The sequence below is a fragment of the Neofelis nebulosa genome, chromosome 9 (genome assembly GCF_028018385.1).
Source record: "Neofelis nebulosa isolate mNeoNeb1 chromosome 9, mNeoNeb1.pri, whole genome shotgun sequence".
In the NCBI taxonomy this organism is placed as follows: Eukaryota; Metazoa; Chordata; class Mammalia; order Carnivora; family Felidae; genus Neofelis; species Neofelis nebulosa.
In genome coordinates, this window is record NC_080790.1 from 130,574,321 (window position 1) to 130,590,856 (window position 16,536).

The window sequence follows — 16,536 nt, forward strand, 5'->3', positions numbered from 1 at the left end:
CAGATAGGGACACGTGAGTGACTGAGTGTGCTATCAACTCTATGGACAGGGCGATCGGGGTGAACCGGAGGTGTCCCAGGTAAATTGTAACGTGAGTCACCCTATTAGAGATACTACAGTAGGATGGCATTCAAACATTTTTTTAAACCTGTAACAGTAAGAAATGCATTGATTTTTGTGGTCGAACAAATATATAATTGCAAGTATCACAAAGTAAAACTTCATTACGTGAAAAATGCTCTGATTTCCTATTCCATTCTTTAAAATGTTTGTTGGGACCTCCCCAAACAATTTCGGAATGCGCTAGTTTGAAAAACACTTGTGAAGCACTTTGCTTTCCACTTAAAGAGATTTGCCATAGAAAATACTAGTATTCTTCTTAAGGGAGTTGGCAGGAGCATTGTATTGCTCGCTTTTATATTTTGAAATGATTTCAGGCGTGGGCAAGAGCTGCATGAAAATATGGCTTATACCCTTCACCCAGAGTACACCCACATTTGCTTTATCTCTCTGTAGTTTCTCTTGAAACATCCGAGATTTGGTTGCAGAGATCACAGCCCCTTAACTCCTTAAAGACAAACACATACCTCTCCAAAACATGGATATTCTCTTACACATTCCTTTATACAACCAAAGTTCATTTATCAAATTCAAAACATGTAACAGTGATACAACAATATCTAATACACAAGGCATTCTAGAATCTCACCAATTGTCCTCCAAACAACCTTTACAGAAAATTCCCCTTGATCAGGATCCAGTCCAGAATCCTGCATCCTGCTTAGATGTCACATCTCTTCTCTCTCCTTTCATCCAAAACAGTTCCTCAGCTTTTCTTGGTCTTTCGTAACGTTGACTTTTTTGAAAAGTAAAGACAAACTGTTTTTGCAGATTGTCCCTCAATTTGGGCTTGTCTGTTTCCTCATCATTAGATCCACGGTATGTGTTTTGGGCGAGAATACCGCGTATATGATATTCCAGCTTCACTGTACCGCGTCAGGAGGCACATGTCCATTGAGTTCAACACTGCAGACGTAAAAACAACTTTTTTGGTTTTTTTAGTAATCTCTGCACCCTACATATAGGGCTCAGTCTTACAACCCCAAGATCAAGATTAAGCAAGCTCCTCTGACCCAGCCAGCCAGACGCCCCAAAACACTTTCTAATGGGAGAAGCCGCTCACATTCTTGTGTTGCCCTCCCTCTAATAATTCTTATGCTGATAAACATGAACGGGTACTTAGGAAAGACCTCTGCTTTCAACATCTGTTTGCTGTACATCTTGGATTGTTTTCTAATTGAAAAAAACAAAACAAAACGATAGAAACATGAAATGGCCTGAATATCCCTAAGTGTCCTGTGCCCGACTACATTTCTGGACCCAGGGATTCTGTTTTCTGGCACTGACCCGAACGGAAGGAAAGCACCCCCAATGAAACCTAAATCACATGTGTCTGGAGAATGCTAATTGGAGGCTTCTGCCTTTGGATTCTGTGAATTATGAATCGACGCAACTCCAATTGCTGAAATACCAAGACTTATTGGCTACATAGCTGAAAAATCAAGACTAGAACTCCGGCACAGATATGATCTAGCTGTGCTGCCTGATAAAACTTCCTCCAATGATGGGAATGTCCTATATTTGCTCGTTCCAAACAGTCCTCGCTAGCCCACACGTGACTACTGCATATTTGACGTGTGCCGAATGCAGCCGACATGCTGAATTTTTAAGTTCATGTAATTTATTTTTTAATTTTAATTTTATTTTTACAATTTACATCCAAATTAGCATATAATGCAACAATGATTTCAGGAGTAGATTCCTTAGTGCCCCTTACCCATTTAGCCCATCCCCCCCACACCTCCTCCAGGAACCCTCTGTTGGTTCTCCGTATCTATGAGTCTCTTATGTTTTGTCCCCTTTCTTGTTTTTATATTCTTTTTGCTTCCCTTCCCTTCTGTTCATCTGTTTTGTATCTTAAAGTCCTCATATGAGTGAAGTCATATATTTGTCTTTCTCTGACTGATTCCGTTTAGCATAATTCCCTCCAGTTCCATCCACATGGTTGCAAATGGCCAGATTTCATTCTTTTTGACTGCCAAGTAATACTCCATTGTATAGATATACCACACCTTCTTTACCCATTCATCCATCAGTGGACATTCGGGCTCTTCCCATATTTTGGGCGTTGTTGAAAGTGCTGCTATAAACACTGGGGTGCATGTGCCCTTTTGAAACAGCACACCTGTATCCCTTGGATAAATACCTAGTAGTCCAATTGCTGGGTCATAGGGTAGTTCTATTTTTAATTAAGTTCGTGTAATTTAAATGTAGCCACGTGGAGCTAGTGGGTACTGTATTTTACAACACAGGCAAGAGTCTCTCTCCATTTCTTGCTTTCCTCTGCTCTTTTCCAGGCAATTGCCCACTTGTGGTGGAGAAAACGACTTCCGGCCACTCCAATGTGTCACACTCACAGCTCACCCGGAAGGGAGCCCCTCCTCCCCACTGATCACAGCCACAGCCTCCGAGCCAATTTGCACGGGCTCTGGCTGCGTCATGGGCCCAAATCTGGACTGGGTTGGCGAGGGGTGGTTCCACAAGGAAGCGGAGAATCTGGGCACTGCCGCCACAGGAAAGAGGAGAGACCACAGGAAGTGAGCACAGTGGTTACCACTTGAAGTTCTGTTTGTAAAGTATTTGGGTATACTTCAGGTTTTGTAAGGGAGAGAGTGAAAGCATGAAGTACTTTGCAAAGGTAAATGAGGACAGAGAGCAGTCCTCTCTCTATCAAAGGAAATGGGGAAGGTGGAGATTCGATTTGGGGTCTAATGGCCGTGTTGGGAATTTGAAGGACAAGTTGAAATCTGATGATGACAGCATCTGGACTTGTGTTTTCAGGTATTATTGTTTGCTTTGATTTGCTTTGAATCTGATAGAAATCTGATATATAAAGAATACATAAATCTGGGGCGCCTGGGTGGGTCAGTCAGTTAAGCGTCCATCTTAGGCTCAGGTCATGATCTCGTGGTTCATGAGTTCGAGCCCCGTGTCGGGCTCTGTGCTGACAGCTTGGAGCCCACTTTTTGGATCTCCTGTCCCCTTCTCTCTCTCTCTCTGCCCCTCCCTCACTCTCTCAAAAATAAACATTAGAAAAAAGAATACATAAATCCAATAGAAACTTTGATTGCGATGGCAGAAAAGTTCGAGTTTTATTATTTTTGAAATACAGAAACGAGAGAATCGTGGTCTTAGAGCAGTGGATAAATTGAAATGTCCCAGGGGCAGGGAGGGGCGGGCAGGGCAAGTGAGCTGGTAAACCGGAGTCCCGTTTACACGTAGACACGCGCTCACACACAGAAAACTGTCCACGGTTGTCACGTGGGTATGTGTGGCCTCAGTGTTGCCAGCCCTTTGAACTTTTCAGAAGGTGTCAGAAATCCAGAATTTCAGTGAAACAGCCTGATTGTTTGAAAACAACTTCTGAGACAGGCTGGCAGTTCGCCTCCCCGTCTCAGAACGCTCAGAGACCAACCCTACCAGGGGCCCTGTTTCCGCTCCTGTGAATCTATTCCCTCGAAGGTCACTGTGAGGCGAGGGCGAGGTAATGTGCGAAAGGGTTTGGACGGTACCTGAGGACTAGGAAGCACTCAGCCAAGGTTGGCTGCTCCGTCCGTGTCTCAGGGAGATGGCTGGGGCCCAAACGGATTGAGTGAGTGGCCGGAGGCAGTCTCCTCGTTCAGTGCGACTCCAGAGTGTGGTCCCGGGACAGCAGCATCGTATCACCTGGGTGCATGTTGGAAGGAAAGGCAGGTGCTTGGGCCCATGTCAGTTCTACTGACTAGAACCTCCGCTGGAGGGCGTCGTGCATTTTCACACGCTCTCCCCAGGTGCTTCTGGCCCGCTAAAGTCTGGGGAGCTCTGAAATCCAGCTTATTCTCTCTCTTTTCTTTAATTTTTAAAAAAATTTTATTATTTTATTAAGGATTTATTTATTTTTGAGAGAGAGAGAGCACGCGCACGTGAGCGGGGGAGGGGCAGAGAGAGCGGGACGGAGGATCCAAAGCAGGCTTTGTGCTGTCAGCACAGAGCCCGGTGCAGGGCTCGAACTTGCAGACTTCCAGACCATGACCTGAGCCGAAGTTGGATGCTTAACCGACTGAGCCACCCAGGCGCCCCTGAGATCCTGGTTATTCTCTGTCTCCTTCATTCTTAGCAGCACTGTTTTAATGAGCATGGCTCGAGGGTCTTCTGAAAGTCACGAAAATGATGAAAAGCCTGCATCTCCTCTTGTGTAAACTGTGCTGTTAACTCACTCGGCGGAGTAAGCTTCAGTCTCCAGCCCCCTCCGCAGAGGGTCCTGCTTCCTAAAGTAGGACAATCCGATTGATCAGAACTGCAGTTGCGGCTGAATGCATGACTCCCCACACAGATCATTACAGGGGTGCCGAGAAGCAGCCTCTGCAAACTTCAGGTTGCATTTTTGCGCTGGGTTATCTGCTGAGAAAGAACTAGAAAAGGCTAGAGCCTGACTCACAGAGCAACCCACAGATGGGATCTGGGCAGCATTCCTTCCTTCCTTGCCCGTTTGGGCTCCGGCAATGTGCAAAGGAGGAGGAAATAGCACTCGCCCGTCGTTTCTAAGACCTGGAGCAGGTGACACTCCAGTGAAACATGACACACGGCACTGTTCTTATAGAACATGGGGGTTCCGTTCCCAGGCCTCGTGTCCTGCCAGGCGCACGAGCCTTCCATCTATGGGAGCTAGTGAGTTGCTTATCAGGTTTTCTCCAACATTCCCAGAGGCCTTCACCTGCTGCCTCAGGTATGTACCCGCGGTGACTCAGGCAAAACTCTGTATGCTTAGTGACTCAGAAACTAAATCATTAACTTGGTAAATGCCTGCCGAGCGTGGAGAAAGGGAGCTTGGAGACGGCTTCAGAATGTGGGTCTTCTGGTAATGCCAGCGAGGACGGCCGAATGAGAACAGCGATGCCGAACCGTGTTGCTTCTCAGGCGGGCCACGTGCTAAACGGACAGTCCCCTGGAGTCAGGATCTCCAATCAGCCACTCTGAGAAGAAGCACCTCACGGGGATTATAGAATGTGTGCCCAGAAATGTAGATTTCATTTCTTTGAATTCCTATCCGGTACAGCAGAAAAACGTGCAAAAGGCTTCTTGACTTAAAAACATACATACACACAACTTTTGATTTAAAATGGGGTATATGCGAAAAAAAAAATAATAATAAAATGATTTAAAATGGGGTATATGCATTCCACACACACACAGTGCCACACGATACTTGAGAAGGGATTCCAAACAAACCTCTCCCCATAATGGCCATCGTCGTAATCTTTCAGTCCCCCGTGGAAGGCAACAGTAAAACCTCGGCAATTTAGTTGCGACACAAGAGGGTTTTTCTAGTGAGCTGGCCTGGCCGTCCTGCCTGCACCCCCAGGGTGTCTTGGCCGGTGTTCACAGGACCTGTGCCCAGTGGGGCTGGCATGTGCCTCCAACAGCCAAACAGACCGGGCCAGGGGAGAGGGAGGGGACAAACAGTCAGGGAGAGAGCCAGAAGAGGAGGCAGAACGGCTGGGGAGGGCTGAATGGGCTACATCAGCTGCTGACAACTCTTCAGATATCTTTGTTGTCCTTTCCCGCTCCCTGCGTGGACACCAAGGGGACACAAAACCCCTTTGCCGGGGCGCCTCCGAGAACTCATAATTGTTTGTTTTTCAAACGGCATGTAAGGAGAGAGCGAAACATCCATGGTTTTGAGGGATGACAGAAACAATGCAGAAGGTGAAGTCACCTTGACATCCCTTAATCAAGCAGTGAAGTTCAAGTTCAGCCTGCCAAGTCGTCTCTTATTTTAATCATGGTTTAGAGCTTTTCCTCTTTAGAAGAGTTTGTGTTTGAATGTTGGTGGCCGTTCTAGGACAGATGGATGGCCGGACTGATAATGCTTATGATGTCTTTCCTCTTTTAGCCATGCGAAAGCAAATAATGGTTAAGGATGGATGAAATATTTAACATCGGCCATGCATAATTTATCCCTGAGTGGGTGCTCATTTCCAGCCCAGTGCTTGCCTCTCAATTAGGGCTTCTCAGAACATCAAACCACTGTCTCCTTGGCAAATTGACATTCTGCTTATTTTTACTCCTTTCTTCCTAAGACTCATTGTTTTTAATTTTTCTTGTTGAAGTACTCATTCCTAGATGTCGTTTTCATCAACAGGAAACGAAAGTAAAAACCATAGGCAGGCAAGGTTTTCCGTGTGGTCATTTCTGGGCCTGGGGTGGGGGTGGGGGGTGTGGAGTTTACTCAGAATTTCAGAGATGTACCCAGGAAGGAGAAAAATATATTTGTACATATAACTATTGCTTATGTAGACTGTTTAAGGAAGCCGTGTGTCCATTGGAGTGATATATGATTTCAGGAGAAATCTTAGGGAAAAAAAGCGTATATATAAAAGAAAAAACTCACCTTTCCCCAAAATCACTTTGCAGAGATAACCACCCTTAAGTTTTTCAGTACATATGCACATCAAGATATATTACCTGGCATGTATTTTGACCAAAACAGGATCCACAGCAACATATAAATTATTCTGTAGTTGGCTTTCTTCGGAGGACAATATATTGGGAATGTCTTTGCTCTGTCAATATCGCTCTGCATCATTTATAATGGTTTCATCGTATTTCATAGTATAGATGAGCCGTCATTTTGTAAGACCAATTCCCTATTGTGAGCTGTTTTCATTTTTTCTCGATTCTAAACAGTGCTGGGGTGAACAGCTTTGTAAATACACCTTTTTGTTCTTTGTTCCATTATTTCCTTAGGATAAATTCCCAGAAGAAGAATCCTCACGTCAAAGCATACATGTTTTTTTTTGGAAAAGGAGATCTGGCTCAAGAAAGTATCCACTTTTCTTCCAGAAAGGCTGCTCTCCTTGACATCCTTACCAAGGTTCTGTGTGAATCTTTTTCCCTCCCCAACCACTAGATTTGTTTTTAAGCTCTTCCTTATTTAATAGGGGGGAGAAAGAAGCTCATAATTTTACTTTGCAGATTTTTTATTATTAGTACAAGGGTTTTTTTTTTTCATTGTTTATTTGTATTTATTTTATTATCTTCTCTGTTTGGGTCCTTTGTACAACATCGAACAAATCGAGGTCTTTTGTTTTTGGCCTTTTGTTTTTTTAAAGTGGGCTCCATACCCAGTGTGGGGCTTGAACTTACGATCCCAAGATCGGGAGTCGCATGCTCTACCGACTGAGCCAGCCAGGCGCTGTGGCCTTTTCTTGATATATACACGTTGTTTTATATATTAAGGAAGCCTTTGGGCTCATTTTCTCCTAATTAGTCATTTGCTTCTTACTGTGTCTATCTTTGGTTTTTGTATTTGATGTATAGGCATCTCTTATTGTACAAGAATCTCTTATCTCTGAAATTATCTCTGATTTATAGAGATAAATTACTTATCTCTATAGTAAAATCCCTTCCGGGCGCCTGGGTGGCTCAGTCGGTTAAGCGTCCGACTTCGGCTCAGGTCACGATCTCGTGGTCCGTGAGTTCAAGCCCCGCGTCGGGCTCTGTGCTGACAGCTCAGAGCCTGGAGCCTGTTTCAGATTCTGTGTCTCCCTCTCTCTCTGACCCTTCCCCATTCATGCTCTGTCTCTCTCTGTCTCAAAAATAAATAAACGTTAAAAAAAAAAATTAAAAAAAAAAATCCCTTCATTCTTTCCTCTAATAGCTTCAATCTCAAAATTACATAAGTACTTACCCAGATTGTATCCCAAGTGTTACAGTACCTTTTTTTTTTAACTTTTTTTCTGATGTTTATTTATTTTTGGCAGAGAGAGAGAGAGAGAGAGACAGAGCATGAGTGGGGGAGGGGCAGAGAGAGAGGGAGACACAGAATCTGAAGCAGGCTCCGGGCCCTGAGCTGTCAGCACAGACCCTGATGAGGGCTTCGAACTCACACACTGTGAGATCATCATCTGAGCCGAAGTCGGTTGCTCAACTGACTGAGCCCCCCCAGGTGCCCCATTTTCTTTCTTTATTTTTATTAAAGTCTCCACACCCATCATGCAGCTCGAACCTGAGATCAAGAGTCACGTGCAGTACTGACTGAGCCAGCTAAGTGCCCCTATTTTCCCTTATTATATAAAAACAGCAGCCCTGTTGTACCATTTGCTTTCCCCATTTAATATATCTTGGTAATTTTTCCATACCACTAGATAAAATCCTTCCCCATTCTTTTTTTTTTTTTTTCATTCTTTTCTAAATATAAACTTACCGTTTTATAATTATTCTAGATTTACAGGAAAGTTGCAGAGAGAACAGCCTCACTCACCTCCCTCTGATGTTAACATCTTACAGAACGTGGTGCCAATGGTAGGGGTCTTGGTCTGCTCGGGCGACCTTGGCAAATACCACCGACTGAGGGACTTGACCAACGAAAAGTTCTTTTCTCATAGTTCTGGGGGCTGGAAGTCCAAGATCAAGGTGTGCTGGCACAGTTTCGAGTGAGACCTCTCCTCCCGGCTTGTAGATGGCCACTGTTTTCTCATTGCGCCCTCCCCTGGCCTCTCCTCTGTGCAAGAAAGAGAATTGGAGAGAGAGAGAGAGCTCTCGGGCGTCTCTTCTCGGGACACTAAAGACACTACTCTTGTGGGATCAGGGCCCGCCTGCTGGGGTTTCCTCTTCAACATATGAATCGGTGTGTGTGTAAGGGGAGGGGGGGACATAAACATTCAGTCCATAACAGAACATTACTCTTGACTAAACTTTAGACTTTATTTGGATTTCACTACTTTTTCACTACTGCCTTTTTTTCTGTCCAGGATCTAATCTGGGGTGCCACCTTGCATTTAATCCCCATTCACGTCCATAGCTCCCTAACATAAAACCAGTCTCATGTATTAAACAGTCTCTTAGCGATGGACCTTTAGTTTGTATCAATATGTTTTACCATTGCAGCTAAGTAGCAATAACTGTACTCATAGGTCATTTTTGCATATATTGAAATATATCGATATAAATTCCCCCAAACGGAAATATGGAGGGAATAAGCACACACACTTGTAATTTTCATAGATACTGCTGGCTTGTCCTCCCTGGGGGTGTGTCCAGTTATACTCCAATTAACAATGGGTATCAGTGCCTGTTTTCCCACAACCTTGCTAATCTTGTGAATTTTCACCAATCTGTTGGTTGAAGGACGCATCTTATTATGAGTGAAACCGAACCTCTTTTCATGTGATTCTGAGCTTCTTGAATGAACTTTTCTTCCAACTATCGTTTCATATACTTTGTCCATTTGGTGTTTTTCTTATCAGTTTCCAGAAACCCTTTGTAGATGATGGGGAGTACCCTTTGACCACGATATGGGCTGGCAAGCAATTTTTCCCAGCTGGTCGCATTACTTTCCCCAACAACCAACTTCACTGAGGTATGATGTGTTTCAGTAACGTGTACTTTGTTTTTGTTTTTGTTTTTGTTTTTTAATTTTTTAACGTTTATTTATTTTTGAGACAGAGAGAGACAGAGCATGAGCGGGGGAGGGTCAGAGAGAAGGAGACACAGAATCGGAAGCAGGCTCCAGGCTCTGAGCTGTCGGCACAGAGCCCGACGCGGGGCTCGAACTCACGCGAGATCACGCGAGATCACCCGAGATCGTGACCTGAGCCGAAGTCGGACGCTTAACCGACTGCGCCACCCAGGTGCCCCAGTAACGTGTACTTTGAACATACAGTTCAATGAATTGCAACAGATATACATCCATAGAATCACCACCCACCACCGTGACTGAGGTACAGAATATTTCTATGACCCTTACGTTATTTTAGAATATGCTTCCAGTAGTTTTGCCATACAGAAACTTCTAATCTTTCTATAGTTGAAACTTTTTTTTTAATGTTTGTTTATTTATTTATTTTGGGAGAGAGAGAGAGAGAGAGAGTACAAGCGGGGAAAGGGCAGAGAGAGGGAGAGAGAGAGAATCCCAGGCAGGCTCCATGCCGTCAGCACACAGCCCGATGTAAGGCTCAGTGCCACGAACCGTGAGATCATGACCTGAGCCCGAATCAAGAGTCAGACGCTTAACCAATGGAGCCACCCAGGTGCCCCTAGAGTTGAAACATTTTTTGTGGCTCCTGAATTTTGTGTTATAATAGGACATGGGAGCTTTCACATTCTGAGATTGGAAAATAATTATTCTTTCTTTATTCTATTATATTTGTACCTTCGCTTTTTACATTTTGATCTTCGGTCTAGAATAACGCAGAAGAGCGTGAGGCAGGTGTGAGGTGTGGGTCTAATGTCTATCCAGTTGTCCCAGCCATTCGTAAACAACTGGCTATCTCTCCACCTCCCTTGACGTATGTCACATTTGTCATATTTTGAAAGTTTGCTTCTTCAAATATATTTTTGGACTTTGTAAGCTGCTCTTTGGTTCTGTTTCTTCAATCATTTCCATACTGTTTTTATTTTTATTATTTTTAACTTTCTTTTTAATGTTTATTTATTTTTGAGAGAGAGAGAGAGAGTCAGAGTGCGAGTAAGGGAGGGGCAGAGAGATAGGGAGACAGAGGATCCGAAGCAAACTCCAGGCTCCCAGCTCCCATCTGGGAGCACAAAGCCCGATGCAGGGCTCAAACTCACAAACCATGAGACTGTGACCTGAGCCGAAGTCGGCTGCTTAACTGAGCCACTCAGGTGTCCCTCCATACTGTTTTTTCTTTTTTAACTTTATTTATTTTTTTAGTAATCTCTTCACCCGCTTTGGGCTTGAACTCACTACCCCGAGAGATTAAGAGTCACACGCTCCTCTGATAAGCCAGTCAGGAGCCCTTCACTTCTATGCTGTTTTAATGATTGAGGGTTTACGGCAGGTTTTAATGTTTGGGAGTCCTATTCCCCTGCATTAGTTTCCTATTGCTTCTGTAACAAATTACCACAAACTCCGTAGCTTAACGCAGCACAGATTTATTATTTTATAGTTCTGGCATCATTACTCTGCCTACCACATTCCCTCATTGTTTTTTTGGTTTTTTTCCCCAGAGTTTTCCTATCTCTGTTCATTAGATTTTTATATGAAGGTGAGAATCACTTTGTCTAGTGAAAAGCAGTAACAAAAAGCTGTTGAGATTCTCCTCGGGGTCGCCTGAAATCTCCACATGAATTTAGGGAGACCGGCATCGGGTCCATCCTGAGTTGTCCCATCCAAGACAGGATGAGCATTTTCTGTTGCACAGACTCCTGTCCTCCAGAGCGTATAATTTTCCTTGGGTACAAGGGTATAAATTTCCTCTTTTGTTAAGTTTGTTCCTGGGTGTTGTTATCTATTACTTTGTCTCTTTTTCTACTCTTGTCTTCTCGCAAGTTGTTGTTAGTGTATCTGAAAAACACTTATTTCCAGATATGAGAGAAAGTGTTGTGGGGGTATAGATGAAACAAGCCTGACCATGAATTGACAATTTTTGGAACTTTTTATTTAAGTTTAAAATGCTTTTATTTATGTCTGAAAGTCTCCTTAATACGTTTTTAAATTTTTTTTTTGATGTTTATTTATTCTTGAGAGAGAGAGACAGAGACAGAGACAGAGAAAGAGAGTGAGGGAGGGGCAGAGAGAGAGGGAGACAGAGATTCCGAAGCAGGCTCCATCCAGGCTCCAAGCTGTCAGCACAGAGCCCGATGCGAGGCTCGAACCCACGAACTTCGACATAATGACCTGAGCCGAAGTCGGACGCTTAACCGACTGAGCCACCCAGGCGCCCCCCCCTTAATAAGTTTTTTAAAATCCAACAATTCCTATTAGTGTGTGTATTTGTGTAATTTGGGTGTTTGGAGTGTGTTTCAATCAAACAAGGATGCCAAATCTTATTTTTTATTTTTTTTATTAAAGAATTTTAATGTTTATTTATTTTTGAGAGAGAGATAGAGACAGAGAGTGAGTCAGGGAGGGGCAGAGAGAGAGGGAGACACAGAATCCGAAGCGGGCTCCAGGCTCCGAGCGGTCAGCACAGAGCCCGATGCGAGGCTCGAACCCATGAACTTCGAGATAATGACCTGAGCCGAAGTCAGACGCTTAACCGACTGAGCCACGCAGGTGCCCCAAGGATGCCAAATTTTATTAAATGCCTTTTCAGTTTTAAAAAAATTATGACTTTTCTCTTCAGATCCATTAATATAATTAATTGTCTTCTAACCTTTTCTAACATCGAGCTAGTACTCCGTGATATATTATTATTTGTTAATGTGCTGCTGGATTCTGTAACATTTTTGCATAAATATTCATAAGAGAAAATTTTTGTTTCCTTTTTTGTGTAACTTTTATCAGGTTTTGGCATCAATGTTATGCTTACTTTTGAAGATAATGTTGAAGGAAAAGAAAATTTTATGTGTTCTCAAGCGGTTCAAATAATGTTGGAATGTTTTATTCCTTAAAGATTTTATACGATTCCTTTGCGAAAGAAACTATTTGTACGTGGTGCTCTTGGGGGCATAAATCTTTGACAACTATCTCTGTTTCTCCTGGGGAAATCAGTTTGTTTTGATTTTTTGGTATTTTTGCAAATTATATTTTCCTAGAAAATGGTCCACTGTATGCCCAGGTTTTCACATTTTATTATTAAATTTTTTTTAATGTTTATTTATTTTTGAGAGAGAGAGAGAGCGCACGAGCAGGGGAGGGGCAGAGAGAGAGGGAGACACAGAATCGGAAGCAGGCTCCAGGCTCTGAGCTGTCAGCACAGAGCCCGACGCGGGGCTCGAACTCACAAACCCAGAGATCATGGCCTGAGCTGAAGTCAAACATGTAATCGACTGAGCCACCCAGGCACCCCATGAACTGACCTGTTAATTATTTTGATATAAAAGACATTATTGGGGCAACTGGCAACACTCTAATGGGGACTCAAGGATTACATGGCCATGAAGTATCAATGTTAATTTTTTTTAATGTTTATTTATTTTTGAGAGAGAGACAGACACACCGCAAGCGGGGAAGGGGCAGAGAGAGAGTGGGAGACACAGAATCCGAAACAGGCTCCAGGCTCTGAGCTGTCAGCACAGAGCCGGACGCGGGGCTCGAACCCACGGACCGCGAGATCATGACCTGAGCCGAAGTCGGATGCAACCGACTGAGCCACTCAGGCGCCCCTAGGTTTCCACATTTTAAATGTCAAATATGGGCAAAAATATTTTTTAGGGCTTCGAAAACTTTTACATTCTCCTGCCTTCTTACTTATTTCTGTCTCCTGGATCTGTCATGGAACAAGAGGGGTAATTATTATAATTTTTAAATTTCAATGACTCTTATTCAAAACTTTGCTGGTTAATCTTGACACCTTAGTTCACTGCACCTAATCTCAAAAAATTTTAAATATGAAAGAAAAGCGTGTTTGAGGATCAGCAAAATATTGTGTGTTTATTCTCTCATCTCGACAGTGGGGTCTTTTCGTTACATTTCAGAAGGAAAATTCCATTGCAAGCCTAGATGGGCACTTTGTTAAATGTGTAGATTATTTTACGGGAGAAGAGCTTTAGGACGCGGATTCTCCTCTTCAGCAAATGTGGTATCTGTCCACATTCTTCTTCCCATATGCTCTACTAGAGTTTTATAGTTGCCTTCTTCGGGCTCCTGCACACTTTCTGTTAAGTATCTTTCTAGGTACTGTTCTTTGTTCTATTAGGAAGGAGTTACTGTAACCATTCATTTCTCTAACTAGTTATTGTTGGGGTTTTTCTGATATAAAGTTTCTTAGTAAAGAGCTTGCTCACTATTTGTAACTGGATAATCCTTCCAGAAGGATAATACAGTGATGATGCTTCCTCTTAGAAAAATGTCACTGGTATTTCATGATTAAGAATAACTCTTTCTTTCTTTCTTTCTTTCTTTTTAATTTTTTTTTTAATGTTTATTCATTTTTGAGAGAGGGAGAGAGAGACAGAGTGCGAGCGGGAGAGGGGCAGAGAAAGAGAGAGAGACACAGAATCCAAAGCAGGCTCCATCCAGGCTCTGAGCTGTCAGCCTAGAGCCCCACACAGGGCTCGAACTCACAAGTCGTGACATCATGACCTGAGCCAAAGTCAGACGCTCAACCGACTGAGCCACCCAGGCACCCCTCTTTATTTTTTTAAGTTTTATTTATTGAGGTAATCTCTACACCCAACATGGGGCTCAAACTCATGACCCTGAGATCGAGAGTAGCACGCTCCTCTGAGCCAGCCAGGAGTCCCAAGAATAACTTCCTTAAATAAGACACTTAGTTTTCTCATTGCAAAATTAATATGCTCACTGCAGGCAAAATATAGAAGAAGAAAATTTAAATCGCATTACCGCTACTTAGAAATGGCCACGGTTAGCATTTTGTTGTGTGTGGATACATAGAGTTTTCTCTTTTTATAAAAGTGAGATCTGACAATACAGTCCCATAACTTGCTTTTTTTTTTTTTTAACTCAACATGTTGTGAACAGTTCTTGAACTTATTAAATATTCTTCTTCAACTTCTCTTTTCTGGCTGCACAAGGCCTATCTATATATGGGCATCGCCTGATTTATCTTATCAGTGCCCCTGTCATTAACTATTGACACGATTTCTAATTTTCTCCCGTTGCAGCTCTGCAAGGATTTGCACACAACCGTGATTATATTCTTAGGAGAATTGGAATTTCTGGATCTAGGGTTGTGCGAAAATTATAAAATGTTTGATACAGATTGCTAGATTTCCCTCCAGGAAAGTTGTGCTGAGTTTATATTCTGCTGGGTGGTCCAGGCACCTCTCCATATTCTGGTCAACACCAGACATCATCCTTTTGCAATCTTTTATCAGTGTGTAAAAGGCTGTTTGAAAAGAAAAAAGAAAAAAAACCCCTTTAATATGGTGAAATTTTGATGAGTGGCAACAGGTAAGACAATAGTGGGAAGAAAGACAAACATCACTGTGGAAGACAGTCTACTAATCCTTGGTGGCCATTAAAAAGTGATCCATAACCAGCCCGAGTGACCATCAACTGAGGCATAAATGGCGGCCTGTGGGACATCCACGTAATGGAGTAGCTCTGGGCCACAAGAAGGAATGAAGACTGGATATACACCATGGTGTGGAGGAAATGTGAAAACAGCATGCCAAGCAGAAGCTCTCAGACACAAAAGGTCACCTACCGTAGGATATACTCCATGGAAGGTCCAGAACAGACAAATCCACAGAGACAGGAAGTAGACGGGTGGTTGCCGGGAGCTGGGGGGAGGGGGCGATGGGAGGACTGGGGAGTGATGGCTAAGGAGGGTGGGGTTTCTTTCCTGGGGTAGGAAAATGTCCTCAAACTGACCGTGGTGATGGTCACGCAACTCTGAATAGACTTTAGTATAAGCCATTGAATCTTTAAATACACGAATTGAATGGCATGTGAGTTATAGCTCAATAAAACTATGAAATAGTGATTCACAGGGCGCCTGGGTGGCTCTGTCGGCTGAGCATCTGACTTTGGCTCAGGTCACGATCTCACTGTTCGTGAGTTCGGGCCCCACGTCGGGCTCTGTGCCGACGGCTCGGAGCCTGGCGCCTGCTTCCGATCCTGTGTCTCCCTCTCTCTCTGCTCCTCCCCTGCTCCCGCTCTGCCTCTCCCTCCCTCTTCTATCAAAAATCAATAAACATTAAAAAAAATTTAAGATATTAAAAAAAAAAAAAGGATTCTCTCCCTCTGCCCCTCTCCCCAGCTTGCACTCACTCTCTCTCAGTAAACCTCATTCATTCAAAACACATCAGCTGTGTAGCGTGTGATGGGGTCTTAGCAGTGAACAAGAAAACACAGCCCCTGTCCTCATGGAGCTAATATTGTACCTGATACCACACTACCTCCTTGGAAAGAAAATAAAAAGAAAATGCTAGAAGGAAGACACATTTTGAGACCATCAGAAATTCTGCGGGCTTCTAATTCACGTTCCTTGGAGAGCAGCAGGCTCGGGGTCACTGAACAGACCTGCTAAGTCACCGTCTGCACTTGACCAAAATTCCCAGGTGATGTGTCATTCCCTGGTACCTTCAAGTGTGACCAGCCCTGATCCACATGGCGACCTTCTGTCTGAGCAGAAATCCTGTCTACACTAGGCCCATGTCAACCCTCTACCCAAAGCAGAAACCCCATCTACATTATCCCGAAGTGCCAAGGACAGGGACAGGCGGCTAGCAGTCCAACGGTTCGAACGGTCCCATCAGTGGGGCCTCGCTACTCGGAGAACTGACTGTTCACCGACCGAAGTCTCACCTTCAGAAACTTCTCCCCTCATTTCCGGGCGGAGCTGGCCCCCCTTGAGTGGATGCCCCTGCATTTGACTTCTATCGTGGCGTAACAAAGTCCCACCGTCTTAGAGGCTTGGAACAACACGGCTTCGTTTTCTCGCTTTCCACGCAGTTTGAACACGACGGGTCACCTGGGTCCTTGGCTCAGCGTCTCACCAGGCTACCAGGCAGGCGTCGGCTGGGCCCTCTGCAGCGTGGATCCTCATCCAAGCGCGTTGAGGC